We start from the raw sequence: 17,421 nt of genomic DNA on the forward strand, positions 1-17,421 counted from the left end.
AGTGAGAACGTACATTTGGAATATTACTGCGCAGAAATGCACTGGGATGCATGTGGTCGGAATATATGTGAGGCAAACTACTTCAATCAAAAATCCATCAGGATAAACTAATTTGCAAGAAAACAATTTATTGAATGGCTAGACCTTTGGTACAGCACGAAATGCCTGGGTTAATGTAATGCAATGTAATGAATATGTTTCTTTTTAACCTCCGTTTTCATGACATATTGTTAGCGTGAATAGCGGCCCCTTTAATCTTATTTGTAGAATCGCATTAGAAGAACAGTATTGTTATATAATAGATTAAACTATGAAGACCAGCCAGTGCTAGTTTGACGGGATGTTCCCCAGACACTTGTAAAAAAAATAAAATAAAATATTCAGAACGGCTCACTGTACATTTGCAAGAAATTGAGTTTCACCCGGTGCTGAGGGAAGACGCACTTGGAACGATAACGCCATAATGTCAGTTCCGCTTTAAAAGGCGGGTCTTGCGGTGGCGACGGAACGGGCCGCGACCGAAGCTTCCGCCGCTCCCCGCCGCGGCTGCGGGCGCGTTAAAGTGACCGCGTTTGGCCCCGCGGCGCGACGCGCAGGAGTAGCACGTTGCTAACGCCGACCGTTCGCTCTCCTCGCTTTGAACGTGCCTTAGAGCCGCTCTCTTGTTGGTACCGTTTGGTGCAGAAACCGTTAACAGAATCCTACCTCAGAAACCGTTAACAGAATCCTACCTCAGAAACCGTTAACAGAATCCTACCTCAGAAACCGTTAACAGAATCCTACCTCAGAAACCGTTAACAGAATCCTACTGCAGAAACCGTTAACAGAATCCTACTGCAGAAACCGTTAACAGAATCCTACTGCAGAAACCGTTAACAGAATCCTACCTCAGAAACCGTTAACAGATTCCTACTGCAGAAACCGTTAACAGAATCCTACCTCAGAAACCGCTAACAGAATCCTACTGCAGAAACCGTTAACAGAATCCTACTGCAGAAACCGTTAACAGAACCCTACTGCAGAAACCGTTAACAGAATCCTACTGCAGAAACCGTTAACAGAATCCTACTGCAGAAACCGTTAACAGAATCCTACTGCAGAAACCGTTAACAGAATCCTACTGCAGAAACCGTTAACAGAATCCTACTGCAGAAACCTTTAACAGAATCCTACTGCAGAAACCGTTAACAGAATCCTACTGCAGAAACCGTTAACAGAATCCTACTGCAGAAACCGTTAACAGATTCCTACTGCAGAAACCGTTAACAGAATCCTACTGCAGAAACCGTTAACAGAATCCTACTGCAGAAACCGTTAACAGAATCCTACTGCAGAAACCGTTAACAGATTCCTACTGCAGAAACCGTTAACAGAATCCTACTGCAGAAACCGTTAACAGAATCCTACCTCAGAAACCGTTAACAGAATCCTACTGCAGAAACCTTTAACAGAATCCTACTGCAGAAACCGTTAACAGAATCCTACCTCAGAAACCGTTAACAGAATCCTACTGCAGAAACCGTTAACAGAATCCTACCTCAGAAACCGTTAACAGAATCCTACCTCAGAAACCGTTAACAGAATCCTACCTCAGAAACCGTTAACAGAATCCTACTGCAGAAACCGTTAACAGATTCCTACTGCAGAAACCGTTAACAGAATCCTACCTCAGAAACCGTTAACAGAATCCTACCTCAGAAACCGTTAACAGAATCCTACTGCAGAAACCGTTAACAGAATCCTACTGCAGAAACCGTTAACAGAATCCTACTGCAGAAACCTTTAACAGAATCCTACCTCAGAAACCGTTAACAGAATCCTACCTCAGAAACCGTTAACAGAATCCTACCTCAGAAACCGTTAACAGAATCCTACCTCAGAAACCGTTAACAGAATCCTACTGCAGAAACCGTTAACAGAATCCTACTGCAGAAACCGTTAACAGAATCCTACTGCAGAAACCTTTAACAGAATCCTACCTCAGAAACCGTTAACAGAATCCTACCTCAGAAACCGTTAACAGAATCCTACCTCAGAAACCGTTAACAGAATCCTACCTCAGAAACCGTTAACAGAATCCTACCTCAGAAACCGTTAACAGAATCCTACTGCAGAAACTGTTAACAGAATCCTACTGCAGAAACCGTTAACAGAATCCTACTGCAGAAACCGTTAACAGAATCCTACTGCAGAAACCGTTAACAGAATCCTACCTCAGAAACCGTTAACAGAATCCTACCTCAGAAACCGTTAACAGAATCCTACTGCAGAAACCGTTAACAGAATCCTACTGCAGAAACCGTTAACAGAATCCTACTGCAGAAACCGTTAACAGAATCCTACCTCAGAAACCGTTAACAGAATCCTACTGCAGAAACCGTTAACTGAATCCTACTGCAGAAACCGTTAACAGAATCCTACTGCAGAAACCGTTAACAGAATCCTACCTCAGAAACCGTTAACAGAATCCTACTGCAGAAACCGTTAACTGAATCCTACCTCAGAAACCGTTAACAGAATCCTACCTCAGAAACCGTTAACAGAATCCTACTGCAGAAACCGTTAACAGAATCCTACTGCAGAAACCGTTAACAGAATCCTACCTCAGAAACCGTTAACAGAATCCTACTGCAGAAACCGTTAACTGAATCCTACTGCAGAAACCGTTAACAGAATCCTACTGCAGAAACCGCTAACAGAATCCTACTGCAGAAACCGTTAACAGAATCCTACTGCAGAAACCGTTAACAGAATCCTACTGCAGAAACCGTTAACAGAATCCTACTGCAGAAACCGTTAACAGAATCCTACTGCAGAAACCGTTAACAGAATCCTACTGCAGAAACCGTTAACTGAATCCTACCTCAGAAACCGTTAACAGAATCCTACCTCAGAAACCGTTAACAGAATCCTACTGCAGAAACCGTTAACAGAATCCTACTGCAGAAACCGTTAACAGAATCCTACCGCAGAAACCGTTAACAAAATCCTACCTCAGAAACTGCTAACAGAATCCTACCTCAGAAACCGTTAACAGAATCCTACCTCAGAAACCGTTAACAGAATCCTACTGCAGAAACTGTTAACAAAATCCTACCTCAGAAACTGCTAACAGAATCCTACTGGCCTCAGAGTCAACGACTGAGTTTTATGAATCCGTGAACTTCAGGAATTTTATCAGTTTGTCTACGAAAATGAGTTATTCTTGATGTCTGGCACAAAAAGCTGTCTCTTGTCACTTTTGACCTTGCCATTTTTGCTTTGAGAAAGTCAAACTCCATTAGCTGTTTAACTGGCAAGAAATGACTAAATTATCAGGTGATCATACTCTCATTAACCCGTGATAAGTTCATCAATATGTGTGTGCTCATACGCATGTGTGTGTGCTCTCATTTGAATGCGTATGTATGTGTCTGTTTCTGTGACATATTTGATTTCAAACCTAAACTCATTTGATCTATGCGATTTTATTTTTATTGCCTATTCTCTGATTTATAGAAGGTCCCAGCTATCCTTCTATTATAATGAAAGACATGGATTAAAAATGTTATAGTCTTAATTTTCCTCTTGAAAATAATTTCTACAGTAGTATTCATAACCTCATCAAAACCTCTCCTAAACAATTAAGCCCTTTTCATTTTCCTCAAAAATATGAAAAGGTTTCTAATTCAGCGATTAATTGGGTTTATTTTAAGTGGGTTCTTGAAAGTAAAACAATACGCAATAGAAGTGAATTATTTTCTCTTCGCCGAGTAATGCTTTTTTAATTATTCGGTGAAGTTAACAAAGAGTGTGACTTCCGATTCAGTTTCTGTCGACCGAGAGCGGTATCGCGAGGCTTTGGCGAGTTTTAAATGAAAAGCGATGCCATTTTGTGTCTGAAATGTAATAATATCCCCCAAAAAAACACGACATAAGCGAATAACCCCCCAAAAAAACGAAAGTGTGAATGAAGAGGCGGTTGGCGTGTGGTCCGTTAGCATGTCGTCCGTTAGCATGTCGTCTGTTAGCGTGTCGTCCGTTAGCGTTTCCGGCGTGAGGAACAATGGCTGCTTGGGCGGGAGCGTCCCGTTTCCCCCCCCCACGCCTGGCCGCCGCTCGAGTGCGGCTCCTCCAGACCCGGGGAGCTGCTGCGGGGAGCCCCGTGGATTAGCCGAAACAAAGCCCCCCGCGGCCCCGGCGAGGAGCCGGCCCCCAGGCCCCCGGGCCCCCGGCGGCACCCGCGCCGCGGAGCCGTGACTCCGGAGTCAAGGAATTCCCATCCCGCCATGGGAAAAAGCGCCGCGACAGAGGAGCGGGGGGTGGGGGGGGGACTGGCCTCTTGAAAGCCCCTTTTGTCTGAGCGCTTTTAATTGGGGCCTGCTTTGAAAAGGCTAGGTGCAAAAAAAAAAACTGGAGAAGGGGGAGGGAGGACACTTGAATATCTTTTAAAGATGGACAAAATGGACAAATTACTCTTGGTAGAAATTGCTTTACACCTGGGTCGGGGGGTGGGGGGTGGGGGGGGGGTGGTAGGGGGGTTGTGAATTGGGCAATACCCACGCTGATGACACATGAAGTGACGTGCTGAGTGAGAAGGGGCTGTGTTTACAGGACTTAGCGGTGTCGCTGTTCCTGGGCCGCGCGCAGATAACCTGACTGTCACAAGTGCCTTGTCTGGGCACTGAGATGGCGGACTGCTGCTTTATTTTGGGCCAATTTAATTAGACTCGTTTCAATGGAATTAATTAGCAAAGTGTTACAAGATTTGAATGGGAAGGTGATTCAAGTCATTGTACATTTCTTCCGCTTCTGTAAAAAGCATTGTTTAATAATTCGATTTCGGGAATAACTTTAATGCAATGGGATCAGTTCGTGTGCAAAAGGGGTGGAAACAATTAAAAAGGTTCCTTTTAAATGAGCTCACACAATTACCTTGCAATGCTGTATAAATGTCACAGTTGCACAGGGGCTGTAATTTCTCGACAACCATTTGAAACATGAAGGATTTTCATTAAATTGTGAATATTTTTCAACCAAATATTAGGTGGCGGACTAATGGAGTAAAACATTTGAATATTTTGATGAGTATTCAAATGCTTGCTCATGAAAATGTATTTTAGTGGGAAATGAATGTATTCATGGGGAATGAAATTAAGCTTTGGCAACAGACACTAGATTGGCAGTTAGGGCCACCGGTTTCCCTTGATCGTGGAATTGCCAAAATGACCTTTGAAAACCGGGATTGGCCGTGAGGACGGTAGCTTTTTCCTCCCCCGAGAGGAAATAGGCCTAGATGTTTCAAAAGAGACAAATAACTTTAATCATAACCGTCTGTTCAACAACAGAGTTTAGTGGGAAACCTTTTTTCTCGTGTTTTCCCCAAATAAAATAAGGAGAAAGGTGGATTTACATATTGATTCATAGTTTGCCAGTCTGCACACTACAATTAGCTAACTCAGGCAGTTTTGTGCAGCTGGCTAAGATACCCATGCAGTACTGATTGACTCTGGGTTCAGAATAATTACCAATGACCAATTTCTGTGCTATGCGACAGCTTGTTACAATAATCATTCTTTTGTTTAACTTTGGCTGTTCACTTTAAGAATTTTTTGGGACATCAAATAGGGCAGTAGACATTTGTTGTTGTGCTTTTCAGCTGGTAGGTTTATTTTATGTCCTTTTTACTAGCAAAATAAGCAGGTTTCATGTAGCCTATATGATGCTTTGTCACTAGATATTTCCCTCTTTTGTGTTATGAATGTGTCTTCAATATAAACTGAAATATGTTTTCACATTATTTGACTATACGTATTGATTGTAATGCGCTGGCTTATGAATGGACAAGTATTAATGTAGTTTGTAGCACTGGTATTGGTATGCTTAATTGGTAATCTAAAAAAAAAAAAGAAAAACTGTTGTCCAAATGCGCTTTGCGCATGCGAGGAATTTGAAGCTTTCGAGCAATATCGAATTTCAAAACCGTCCGCAGACGAAGAGCGGCAATTAACGCGTAATTCATATCGCCCTTCCCCGCTGGCGAGCCGGCGGCCAGGAGGAGGTCGGCGGCGGCGGCGGCGAGCCCCGAAATGGACGCGCGCGGCGATGAATCACGTCCCCCCTGCACTGCAGCACACAACACGTCTCACTCAGCAGCCCATGATGGAAACTCGGCGGGAGCCCGGGCGAGAGAAACCTTCGGCCCGTCTTAATCCTCCCCGGTGTCAGAGCGCCTCCCGAATAACAAGGCAGCGCTCCTCCTCGCGGGCTCGGACGCACGCGCGCGCTAACGCACGCACGCACGCCACGCGTTCTTCCCACCGCGCCGCCCGCTTCGCCGGTGCGAGGCCGGCCCGTACTCTTATAAATATAAACGCCGCTCTTTGATGTACACGGGAGCTTTAAAAAGACGACGGCGTTAGCGTTCGCTAACCCGACCGAAAACGTCGGGTTTTCCCAGACCTTGGGATACATCAAAAAAAAAAAAACACCGCCTTGGATTTTCCACGGCACACATTCTTAAGTGTACATACTCCAGATTATTTGATATGGAAATAAGCTAAAAAAAGGAAAGCATTTACATATTATTTTTTCTTTTTCTGCTCAGCAGCATGCGGTAGGTAAATTTTTAATCAGTACAGTAAAAAAGATATTAATTTAATATGGTGAAAAGGACGGTGGGAGCTGGGAAACGCGCTCGCTGTAGATCCATTAGCGGTGGTTCTGTTAGAGCGCAGCGCTGTCTGACAGCGAGCGGATTCTCTGGAACAAAGGGCATCGCAGCGCTAACATCTCAAACCGAGGCTGTCGTCTCGTCCCTTCTCTTAGGCTAATATTAATCTCTTGTATTCAAATGTGTATTTTGACGTTTTCAGTCGAGGCTTTCCCTCATCGTTAAGGTGCACGGTGTGCGCCGCGCTCAGGATTCCGCAGTAAAGCCGTCCGCGGCTTGTGACGATCGAAACGTTTCCCTTGGTTGCCGCGAGGCGCGTCGTCGGCTGGAGGATTAAAAATGGACTCGCCCCGCGCGTCGGCGTGCGTCGGCGAGGAGTTCTTGGGTTTTTTTTCATCGCGCGAGGCTCTCTGCTGAGTCCTCCCCGCTGCAACCTGTTCATCTTCATCTGAAGGAACACTGGATTCAAACAGATGGACAGAAGGAAGAAAAACACAGTTCCTGCCAAGTCGGGAGCACTGAGGGAGAAACAAAACAAACCAGGGGGTCGGTGGGGGGGCGGGGAGGCGGGGGGGGTGGGTTTAGCAGTGGCCTGAAAAAAGGGTTAACAATAGTTGGATCCCTCTTGCCGTACAGAGAGGGCTTAGGGTTTTTGGAGGGAGTAGCTGGCAGGGAATCGAGACTCAGATCCCGAGGATCAGATTCGTATCTGTACGTGAACAAGAGCGTACATCCAACGCGCTCTCCTCCGGGCTCTGTACCCTCTGAGTCTAGGCTTTGTCCAGGGCGCTGCTGAACAGCGTCTGATTCGGTTCAGTTGCAGGGTGGGGGGGCAGCGAAATGGCACCTTTATTTAGATTTCCAAAAGGGCGGTGGGGCCGAGCTCGATCTCTTCCGTTGCTTGTCATGTCGTGATAAAGAGCGCACCCCGATCAGATCGGAGCACGGGTGAGAGTTTTATTCGAATCCGTACCCCCCCCCCCCCCCTCCCCCGGGCCTTGGGGGCCGGGTGTATTGACAGATACCTGGCTCGCTACATTGACCAGACGGCCGGCTGGCAGCCTTTTCCGCACAATAATGGCACTTTAATGGATGTGGGCTCTTCACCCAGACCTGTCTCAGTGTCAGAGCAGGTGGACTAGCCAGTATCACTGAAGGCAATCTGCCCTACTGGAGCTATGCTAAAATCCTAGATGTAGGATGACTAGATGCGTCTCGTTTGTGTTGCACTTCCCTATCCAGAACAACGCTCCTGCGTCCAAACGGATGCATTCCCAAAACTAGCGATCTATTCCTTTAGAATGGCTTTTAATGTTGAGGAATTGCTTTCTGAGCACAGGTTTGACATGCTGTAGGCCTGTAATATTGTCCTGTAAGACTGAGCTGCTCCTTCATACATTCAGTGCTCACTGCTAGCAAGTACGGCAATTTGTTTCTGTTTAACTCATTTGCAGCCAAGATTCTTTTTGCCTTTCCCAGTTGGAAATAAGCAGTCGGATTTGTTGGCCCATCTCATTGTTGCAGCGTGCTCTGCCACTTCAGGAGAAACGCTAACCTGTGATGCATATGCTGCCAGACGCTGCTTCTCCACACTCTGCAGGGGGCGCTCACGTGTGACGAGGGGAACATCCCACCGTCTGAAGCCCCTCCCTCCCACTGCAAATTATATGCCAGCGTCGGCACCGTCGTAGTCAGGATTCAATACCAGACAGAGGTGCACCTCCACGCTTCGGAACCTCTGTGTTTTAGCCGGATGCGCCACCCAGAAGCCCCATAACTAGAACCGCACTATAATTTTCCATAAGAGCAGCTATGAATTTTTACCTTGTGTTAAACCGCAGCTCCCTGGGTGGGGAGTGGGGGGATGGTAGTTCGCCCCTGGCAGCACACAGGCGAAGGGGGGGGTGGGGGGCACCGAAAGACACCCCCCCCCACCCCCCCGGCCGCCGACCGCGACACACGGCATGTCCGCACGCGCTCGCCGCCGTCCCCGCGAAGGCCTCCTAGGCCGCCGCTCCGGTGACTTATCTCCCAGCCGGAGTAATTAATAAAGTTGTCATTTCCTCGGCTGTCAGGGCCGCGAGCGGCCCCGCACTGTAACAAAGGGAAGCCGGGGCTGGTTTAATTAAGTTGGTACTCCCGCTTGCTCGTTACCAACACCGACAGGTACTCGTGATTTGTGAACATTTCAGGATAAGATAAAAAGGCCTCTCCGAGGCGGCTCGCTAAGTTGCGGTGAGTGAGTGTTGATGTTGTCTTATTACTGTCAATAACGTCGCAAACGAGATGTGCCTTTTTCTTACCATTAAATTTTCTTACCACAAGTTTTATTTGCCCGAGTCCGGTACACGTAGTACAGCCGGGCTTTTTACCGCAACCGGTTTAAACCAGTCGAAGCCTCCCACTTTAAACATGAAACCTTTACTAGCTGGCTAGCCCAATTAATCGTACGGTATTAGCGGCTGTATCTGCGCGCGCTCTCGTAGCGGTTTGAAACGCAGCGCGCGGCTTCATGCATATATGCGCCTGGCCTTGCGCCTGTCCCGGCTCCAGGCTCGACGCGGGGAGCCCTTGTCAGGTGTTCCCAGTTCCGGGGCATTGGCTCTGACAGAGTGGCAATCGCATGGGGAAGGACAGGGGCCAGCTCTACTTAGCGGCCATCATGATGTCGCCTCTCTGGAGCCCGCGCCTTCTCAGACGCCGCCTCCCCGCAGGTAGCCTTACGAGCCCTCGCACGCTAAGAAGACGGCCCGGAGCCTCCCCGCTCGCCCTCGTACCCGGGCCCCGGGCGCTCCTGGGGGTCCGAGGAGGCAGCGGCGTGACACGGCGGGAGGGAGCGGGGGGAGGGGGAGGGGGAGGGGGAGGGGGTGGCGGTGGGGTTGGGGGGTTCGGGTCTGAGTTATGCGGCATGGAAATCCGGACGCGCTCCGCCTCACCGTTGCTCCTCTGCGCCGGGCGTGCCTGCTTCCTGTCGAGCTCTCCTGAAGTGTGAGCGTCCCTCGGTACCTGTCCAAGTGGGGTGTGTGTGTGTGTGTGTGTGTGTGTGTGAGACTGGCTGGCTGGCGGAGTGATATGGTGCGGTGTGTGTGCCAAAGTGTGTATATGTGTGATATGATGTGATATATGTATATTTGTGTCCGAGGGGTATGGTGTGTGTACAGTATGTGTGTGTGTGTGTGTGTGTGTGTGTGTTTGTATATGTATTTATGTTCTGTGTGTGTGTCTGAATGATATGTGGTATGTATATGGATGTGTGTTTGGATGTTGGGAAGGCAGGGGGTTGAAGATGGCACAGGGATGTGTGTGTGCTTGGGGGGGGGGGGCTTTGTGTCTGTGTGTGTGTGTGTGTGTGTGTGTGTGTGTGTGTGTGTGTGTGTGTGTGTGCACTGTGTGTGTCTGTGTGTGTGTGTGTGTGTGTGTGTGTGTGCACTGTGTGTGTCAGTGTGTGCTTGCATGGGTGTGTGTGCATGTGCGTGTGCATGGCTGCGTGTGTATGTGTGTATGTGCGTGAGTGTGAGGCTGATTTATAGATGGGCTGTCAGGGGCAGCAGGGACTCTGGGAGAATATCTCGGTGATGTTCCTCCTCTTCGCCGTGCCACCCAGCACAGCCCTACTGTCACATTACGGTCAGCGGCTCTGTGCTTACGGCCGCCTTCTCAAATACACTGCCTGTGTCTAATGAATCCATTCTGCTGTAAAAACCCTGGCGGACGGTGTCGTCGAACGCGGTCCGGCTGTCGTGACCGCGACGTGTGTCGCGATTCGGTCTTTGTTTTTATTACTAATGTTCCACGAGAAGAATAACAACTGTTATATCGTCAATTTGTCACGAGGCTTAATCACTTCTCGTCGGTTCCCGAGTCGTTATTTTTATCATTTCTCCCGTGAAGCGGTCCAGTTAAACGCACGCCGGCCCTGCGAGCCATTAGCCGCTCGGTTTTATCACTGTTTTATTCCGTCGTTTCATGTCACGTTTCAGAAGGCCGAGGCGGACGCTTCTTAGGTCGTCGGTCCGAGCCTTTTTTAACGGCCGCGATTCAACGCCACAGCACAGCAGCGCGCATGCGGGGGGGGACTGACCGCCGTTGTTGTCGGTCCAAGCCTCCTTCCCCCCCCCCCCCCCCCCCCCATTCCAATTTTTGTTCGGATAAATGAATTAACGGAACCTCCGTTGGAATTCGTCCGTCGCCAGCGCGGTCCGGTTTCTGAATGGCTCTCTCTTTTCTCCCTCAAGAAAGGGCCGGGAGATCCTCTGGCCCCGGCGCTCCTCATTCATCTCCTCCTCTTTTGTTGTTGCTGGAAGGATGTTCTCTTGCCTGTTTTGGACCGTCGCCCGCTCCTCCCTGCCAAGTGGGCTCGCCTGTTAAACCCCCCCCCCCCCTGCCCAAACCCCCCCCACCCCCTCTTCTCCATAGGATCAGGCCTGGTCCATCTATCCCCATAAAGCACGTGCTCGGAGCGGCAAACCGTAAAAAAAAATAGAATATTAGCCTGCGGAGCGACAGACGGTAAAAGCGCGTATAAAACCCGTGAGCGGAGTTCGGCGAGTAACTGACGCCTCGCGGTTTCGAACGTTGCGCATCCGGTAGCTCCAGAGTGCCGGCGAGATACGGGCTGAACCAAAAAGCGGCCTGCCGTTGCCAACAGCGTTACGCAATCCCATTCACGGAAAACGCTGGCATGTTCCTGGGAGCGCAGCGGCACACATTCAGTTCTCAGTTATTTTTTTTTTGTTGCTTTTTTTAAAAGTACAATGAACAGAATTTCTGATATTTGTGCGTGTGTTGGAATTCCCCAAAAAAAAAAGCTTTAAATCATTTTTTGGGAACTGTTGCCTCTGAATATGACAATGGGACGGCTTGTTACGCGCGGCTAATCCGCTACTGTACCGCGCCGAGGGTGCCATGGAGGCCCTTTAAGGCCCCCTTTTTTTTTTCTTTTTTTTTTTAAAGCACTACAGGGGCTTCTGTAATTGTCCACTTTCGGAATGGCGGTCGTGATAATGGTGATGATGACAGGCAAGCCGCGGCCGAGGGGCTTAAGCCCTGTGGAGCGGGCTCGCGTCCGCGGCGACAATGGCGCGCGGCGCGTCGGCGGGGAGTTCCGCAATCCGGCGGCGACCGTTCTCAAACTGCTTCAATCGGCTTACTGCGGTACGCCGCGCCTCCATTCAGCCCCTCACTGTAAGCCAAAGGACCGGCGCTACGGCTTTTGTGTTGTCTACACTGTACTATATCTATCCTATCTGTTGAGTTAGCATAAGCGCTAACCGAAGATTTAGCCGCGCAGGATAAATCATTAAAAGTATTGTACGGGGGCGAGTTTACCTGACGCTATATATTATGCCGTAACCTTGCGTTCGGCGCCGAATCCCGAGCGTGAAATTGTGATCATCTTGACCGCAAGGCCGTTACGTCTCGCAGAACCGGAATGAAAAGGTCTTTTTAGTTCCAGACATTAGCGCAAGGCCATAATGCGATTACGCCATTGGCCCACACACACAGTACACGAGCTGCTTTTTGTCTGATTTAATTCTTCAGCCAACTTGTAGGAATGACATGATACTGAATGTGCTGTAAATTCTTTGTTTGACCTTCAGGCTCACTTAAGGTTTTTATGTCTAGGTTTGGCCCCCCCCCCCCCCCCCCCCCCCCCCCCCCCTCCCCACAAGTGCGGGGTGACCAAAGCGAGGCCCGTCCTTCACTCCTCCCCCTTCCCACTTTAACCTTATCCGCTGCCCTTACCTGACCATGTTACAAGTCATATCTATTGACTCGGTATGGTTTAATTTTTTTATTAGCTTCTTCTTCTCTCCTGGAAACAATGTTCGGACAAATCAGTGTCTTGTGGAGTGGTGCTAAATGGGTTATACCACTGTGTGTGTGTGTGTGTGTGTGTGTGTCTGTGCGTCTATCTGTCTGTCTGTCTGTCTGTTGATTATTAACACCAGCTGGCAACTCATCTCACCCCCCAATACTGAGACACGTGCACGTATGTGCATATGTTTTGCATATGAAAAATTGAACCAAGCGTATGCAGTGGTATGCGAAGGTTTGGGCACCCCTGTTCAAATTGCATGTTTTAAATCTCTAACTGAAAAGAAGTTAACAACCATCGCAGGGTACGGACTTAAACAGGACATATTTCTGCAAGGTTTAATGCACAATTGCTATTTATTTGCTGGATTTAACATTTCAAATTGAATAAAATGGTAAATGTGGCATGGCATTTTAATATACAGTTAGATATATAAGCAGTTCTGTATTATTAACGATGCAAAGATTCATAATGTTGATGTAGCAGTTATACCAGTACTATTAGGGTGGTTTGCTTCAATATTAGAACCAAACTGCTGAAGCCATATTCATGCATATTTCATTTTTACCATAGGCTGTACATTCTGTTCAGGTTTAGTCACTTTTTTGCACAGCCATAAAGATTTTCCAAGAAGCTGTCATTATAAATGAGTGCTTGGTCAAACGGTTGCCATCACATCTTTGTTTATTGTGTTAATTTAAATGTTCAATCAGAGCTGTAGGTCTGTTCCGTCACTGCGGCGCGTCCATCTTCAGTGGTCCGCCTCTTCATTGGTGGGCGCACACTCGTGGGCGTGTTTTCCAAACTGATGCAGTCAGGTGCCATACTGTCACTCACCAGTCCACCCGCTGAGCTACAGTTACTGCAAGAGAGGGCTGCGGCCCAGGTTCACTGGCAGGTGCCACGCACCCAGTCGAGTGGCGGTGGCGCTATAGAGTTGTGAGCGGGATGCTTTGTCTGCTGAAAGGCCTTGCCAGTTATGCGTTGCTATGAGACCACTCCCAGCGGGCCTCACCAATGGCAGTCTGCAGAACAACATTTATGAAGTTTTGGAAAAAATTTTTTGAGTCTCAAACCATTTTATCACTGTAGTTCTTTTCTTTTATTACGTCCTACGCTACAGCACGACAGGTAAAGCCTGCGTGCAGATTTTTGCTAGAATTGTATTGTCTTGAACTTCTTGACTTTTTTCTTGAAAATGTTGCTAAAAGATGTTATACCTTTAAGTGGCATAATTTATGTTAATAGGGCACCCAAATTATTTGAAGAATCTTTGACTTGGAAAATTTTTTCTCTCTTTGCAAAAGAAATGCTTCTGGTTTCTTTCGAAAGATTTCTTCATAAACCAGAACCGCGCTGTTCCCACGGGCCCTGATGTGCTTTAAAATCATTTTTACGACACGCGTGGCCCAGGTAGCGAAACGATGAAATTCAGAGCGCCCGCGTCATTCGCCCTCACGCTCCGCGAGCAGTCAAATCCAGAAAATGGCTTCTTAATCTGTCACGGGTTCGCCAAAGTCCTGAGCGAATATCGCATGGCCGGTAATAGTGCGACTTGTAAGGCAGTCGTAACAATACTCCTGAGCTGCTGACGTTTGGGGGGGGGGCAGGGGGCAGTGGCGGGGGGGGGGGGTCTGTGCCTGAGCGCTGTCATTTGTCATATGAATCATGCATTCGGCCCACCGCGATTTGCCGGGAACGTTTCGTACGCGGCGGAAACGCGCGGAAGCGGCTCCCTCGCCGCTTTTAGCCGGCGCGGTTCAGACGCCCGGCCGCGTGGGCGGGCAGACGCTCGGCATCGCTGTCAGTAACGCCGCCGCTGGCTCCCGCAACTGAAGAAGGCAGCCGACGTGGGGGGGGGTGTGGTGGGGGTGGGGTAGAGGGGATGTAAAGCGGCGGCGCAGAGACCGCCGGAGACGCGCGGAGATCCAGACGGTTTTTGCCAAATTGCGGCGCTATTTAAAGGCGGCCGCGATCGATCGAGCGAGCGTCGGGGACGTGTTTGTGGAGCGCGCTGCGGCGCGGTCAGACGGAGCACGCCTCTGCAGCACGGTCCAAAAAGCGTCGAGCTTCGTCTCGGCCATCATGTGCAACGGGAGGCGTTTTTGGGAGGGTATTTGTTTTGGTGGAGAGTGGATGAGGTGGGTTGTCTTTTTTTTATTTTTTATAAACCGGCTGGTTCGCCTGTGGACGCGGTCAGCTGTCCTCTAACCACCCCCCCCTCCCCCCCACAAGCCTCCTGCCACAGCACTTGTGGGTCCCCCCCCCCCCCCCCCGGTCAGCCCCTGCAACCGCGGGCTGGAATTCACGAGCGCCCTCCCGATTCACCACGACTCCGAAACGAAAAGCGCCCGCCCTTTCAACCCCCTCCCCTCCCCTCCCCGATCGGAATGAGGTGCTCCTCCCCCCCCCCCACCCCCACCTCCCCCACACCCCCCCCCCAGCCCCCCCACCCCCCCCCCCCCCCCGCTCCCCTTGGCCCCGCCGCGGTCGGCGTGCCGCGGCCCGGCTCGGCTCCCGCCGCGAAATCGATACGCTATATCTTTTCCCCGCGACCCGCGCGCTGACCCCGCTCTCCGCTTTCGCGCGCGCCGGCAATTGGTTTGAACAGCTTGGGGGCCCCCCCCCGGAAAACAAGCCGTCGGCGCCGGACGGGGCCGCCGCGCGAAAGAAAACGTCTGCTGCCTCTCGTCTCCGCGCCGCGCCCGCCGCGGCCCCCGCCATAATTATACATCACAGCGAGGGACAGGGGCTCGTTATTATTGATTATTGTCCGTTAGAGGAACTGACCCATTCCCCGCCCGCTGGAGCAGCGTACCTGGCCCGCTGTAAGGGAGAACAAGCTGGCCGATGTCGTAAGAACTCTTTTCCTAATTTAATGTGGGCGCGTGTGGGAGAGCTGGCGAGCGCGCGTCACGCAGAGCCGTAATGGAGTAGAGAAGCGGGGACCGGTGGGATCGTGACGGCGTGGGCCTGAGGCTGAGGTCAGAATGGCTGTTGGAAACGGCTTCTTTTGTTTGAATTCTCCCCCAAAGACGGGGCTGACTCCAGATATTCGATTATTCCTCCGTGAGACCGCCGTTCGATAACTTGGATATGAAATCAAATGCTCGTTAATTAAGAAGAAAGCCCAGTGTTTTATTTTCACTAATAAATATTCATGACGGGGAGCTTGCGCATAAAATAATGCATTAATATTATTTCCTGCCTTAAACTGTGAGTAAGTGCAGATATCTGCTGTGAGTCATTATTTACACAGAAAGAGACCGTTAACAACACCGAAAGAAATTGCGAGATTCATGGAGTGCCTTGGGGGGGGGGGGGGAAACAAAAAGAAAGAAAAGAAATTAGCGGGATATTTAAATATTCCGAATTCGGAATCCCGTGGAACGTGGAAAGTGTTTGTGCCTCTCGCTCAAAGGCAGGGGGCTGGAGTACACGTCCAGCCGGCGCTGGAGAAACAGCGTTTCTGCTCAGCGTGAAGCCCATCGGTGCCCGCGTGCGGTGCTCCGAAACAGCCATCTTTCTCTCGCCCCCACCGCTAACCCGCCGGCCGCTAACCCGCCGGCCGCTAACCCGCAGGCCGCTAACCCGCAGGCCGCTAACCCGCCGGCCAGGCCCTCTCAGGGCCCCGCCTCTCATCATCGGCGGCTGGCCGTGCATTACCCCGCGCGATAGCCAGGGGGGGGGGGGGGAGGGGGGGGGGAGGGAGGCGCCGTTATGTAACGTGCAGAACGACGGAACGCTCCGGCACTTTTCCGTGTTTGTGTGAATATTCTGCGTAATGTGGAAATGTGTGCTGAGAATGTTAAAAAAAAAAAAAACTAAAAAAAAACTAATTTGTACAAGTGGAATCTGGTATTTAAACGAGCGCAGCCTAACTGAAAGAATCTCGTGTTCTACGAGTCTGAAATCGAAAACAAAAAATTATTTTGGGGGTGCCAGAAACTATTTTGGGTAATTGCTTGCGCAGGCTTTCCTTCTTGAAGCCAAGTGACTGAAGTGCGGGATGTTAACCTTTCAAGCAGATGCAGACAGGTTGAAAAGACTAATTAGAAACCTTTTAGCACATGTTATTGGGTTCCTTACATGCCAGAGAGCTGGATTTGACTCGGGACCAACACATCTTTCGCAGGATGCCGTAAGCCAAGGGAAAAGCTGTTTCAACATCTTGCCATTAACTTCAGTTCATAATTTTAACCTTTTTCGATATTCAGCTTTTCATATCCCTTTTAATATTGCTTTCAGTGGATTTCCAGTCAGTCCACACTGTATTATAGTTGAAGTCTGCAGTTAACACCTACCTTCTGTTTGTAATAATCATATCATTTGATGTGCGTGGTAGATTTTTTTTCACTGTTTAGTACATCCATTTGCAAGTTACACTGTGTTCTTGTCCTCTACCCGTATTTTGTGTCTGCTTCAGAAAACCTAAAGTCACAATTGTTGATTAAAAACTAGACATGCGCCAAAGCCAGCCATGGAAAACCCTGGTTCACTAAATATGGTCATGTAGGACGTTTTGCTATTATCATGTGAATCAAAATAAACAACGTAGGTGCGTCGGTTAGAGGAAGAGTCAACAGTCGTAAAGTCTTTTGCTGGTAAACTATATTGTTGTGAGTCATATCATGCACCTTCAAAACAACATATTGTGTAAACACTAAATAAGCTTAACATTGTTTAACACCTTATTCATTTTAAACCAAAATGTAATTGTGCAGACAATACATACATACATACATACCTGAATACTGTCTATACATTGTACCAGTTATAGCATATTTGGTCATTTATATCTGGGCTCTAGTCTCTGGGCAGGTTACCCCATTTTGTGCCTTTAGCCGCCGGAGCGGAGGCGCCGCGTCTGCGGCGTTTGTGTGGGGAGAGTTACTGTTGTCTCTCAGTGGGCATCTGTGAGCTGAGCGTAATGCCTTTTGTCACGAGGCCT

At 49.2% G+C, this 17,421-nt stretch overlaps 1 protein-coding gene across 6 annotated transcripts in view; it reads left to right on the forward strand.

Moving 5' to 3' along the window:
• The window catches only part of LOC118212746 (neuronal PAS domain-containing protein 3), a 303,159-nt gene that overhangs the window by 31,886 nt on the left and 253,852 nt on the right, over positions 1 to 17,421 (forward strand). The gene's annotated exons all lie outside the window — the stretch shown is intronic.

Source organism: Anguilla anguilla, chromosome 1 (assembly GCF_013347855.1).
Source record: "Anguilla anguilla isolate fAngAng1 chromosome 1, fAngAng1.pri, whole genome shotgun sequence".
NCBI classification, from domain to species: Eukaryota; Metazoa; Chordata; class Actinopteri; order Anguilliformes; family Anguillidae; genus Anguilla; species Anguilla anguilla.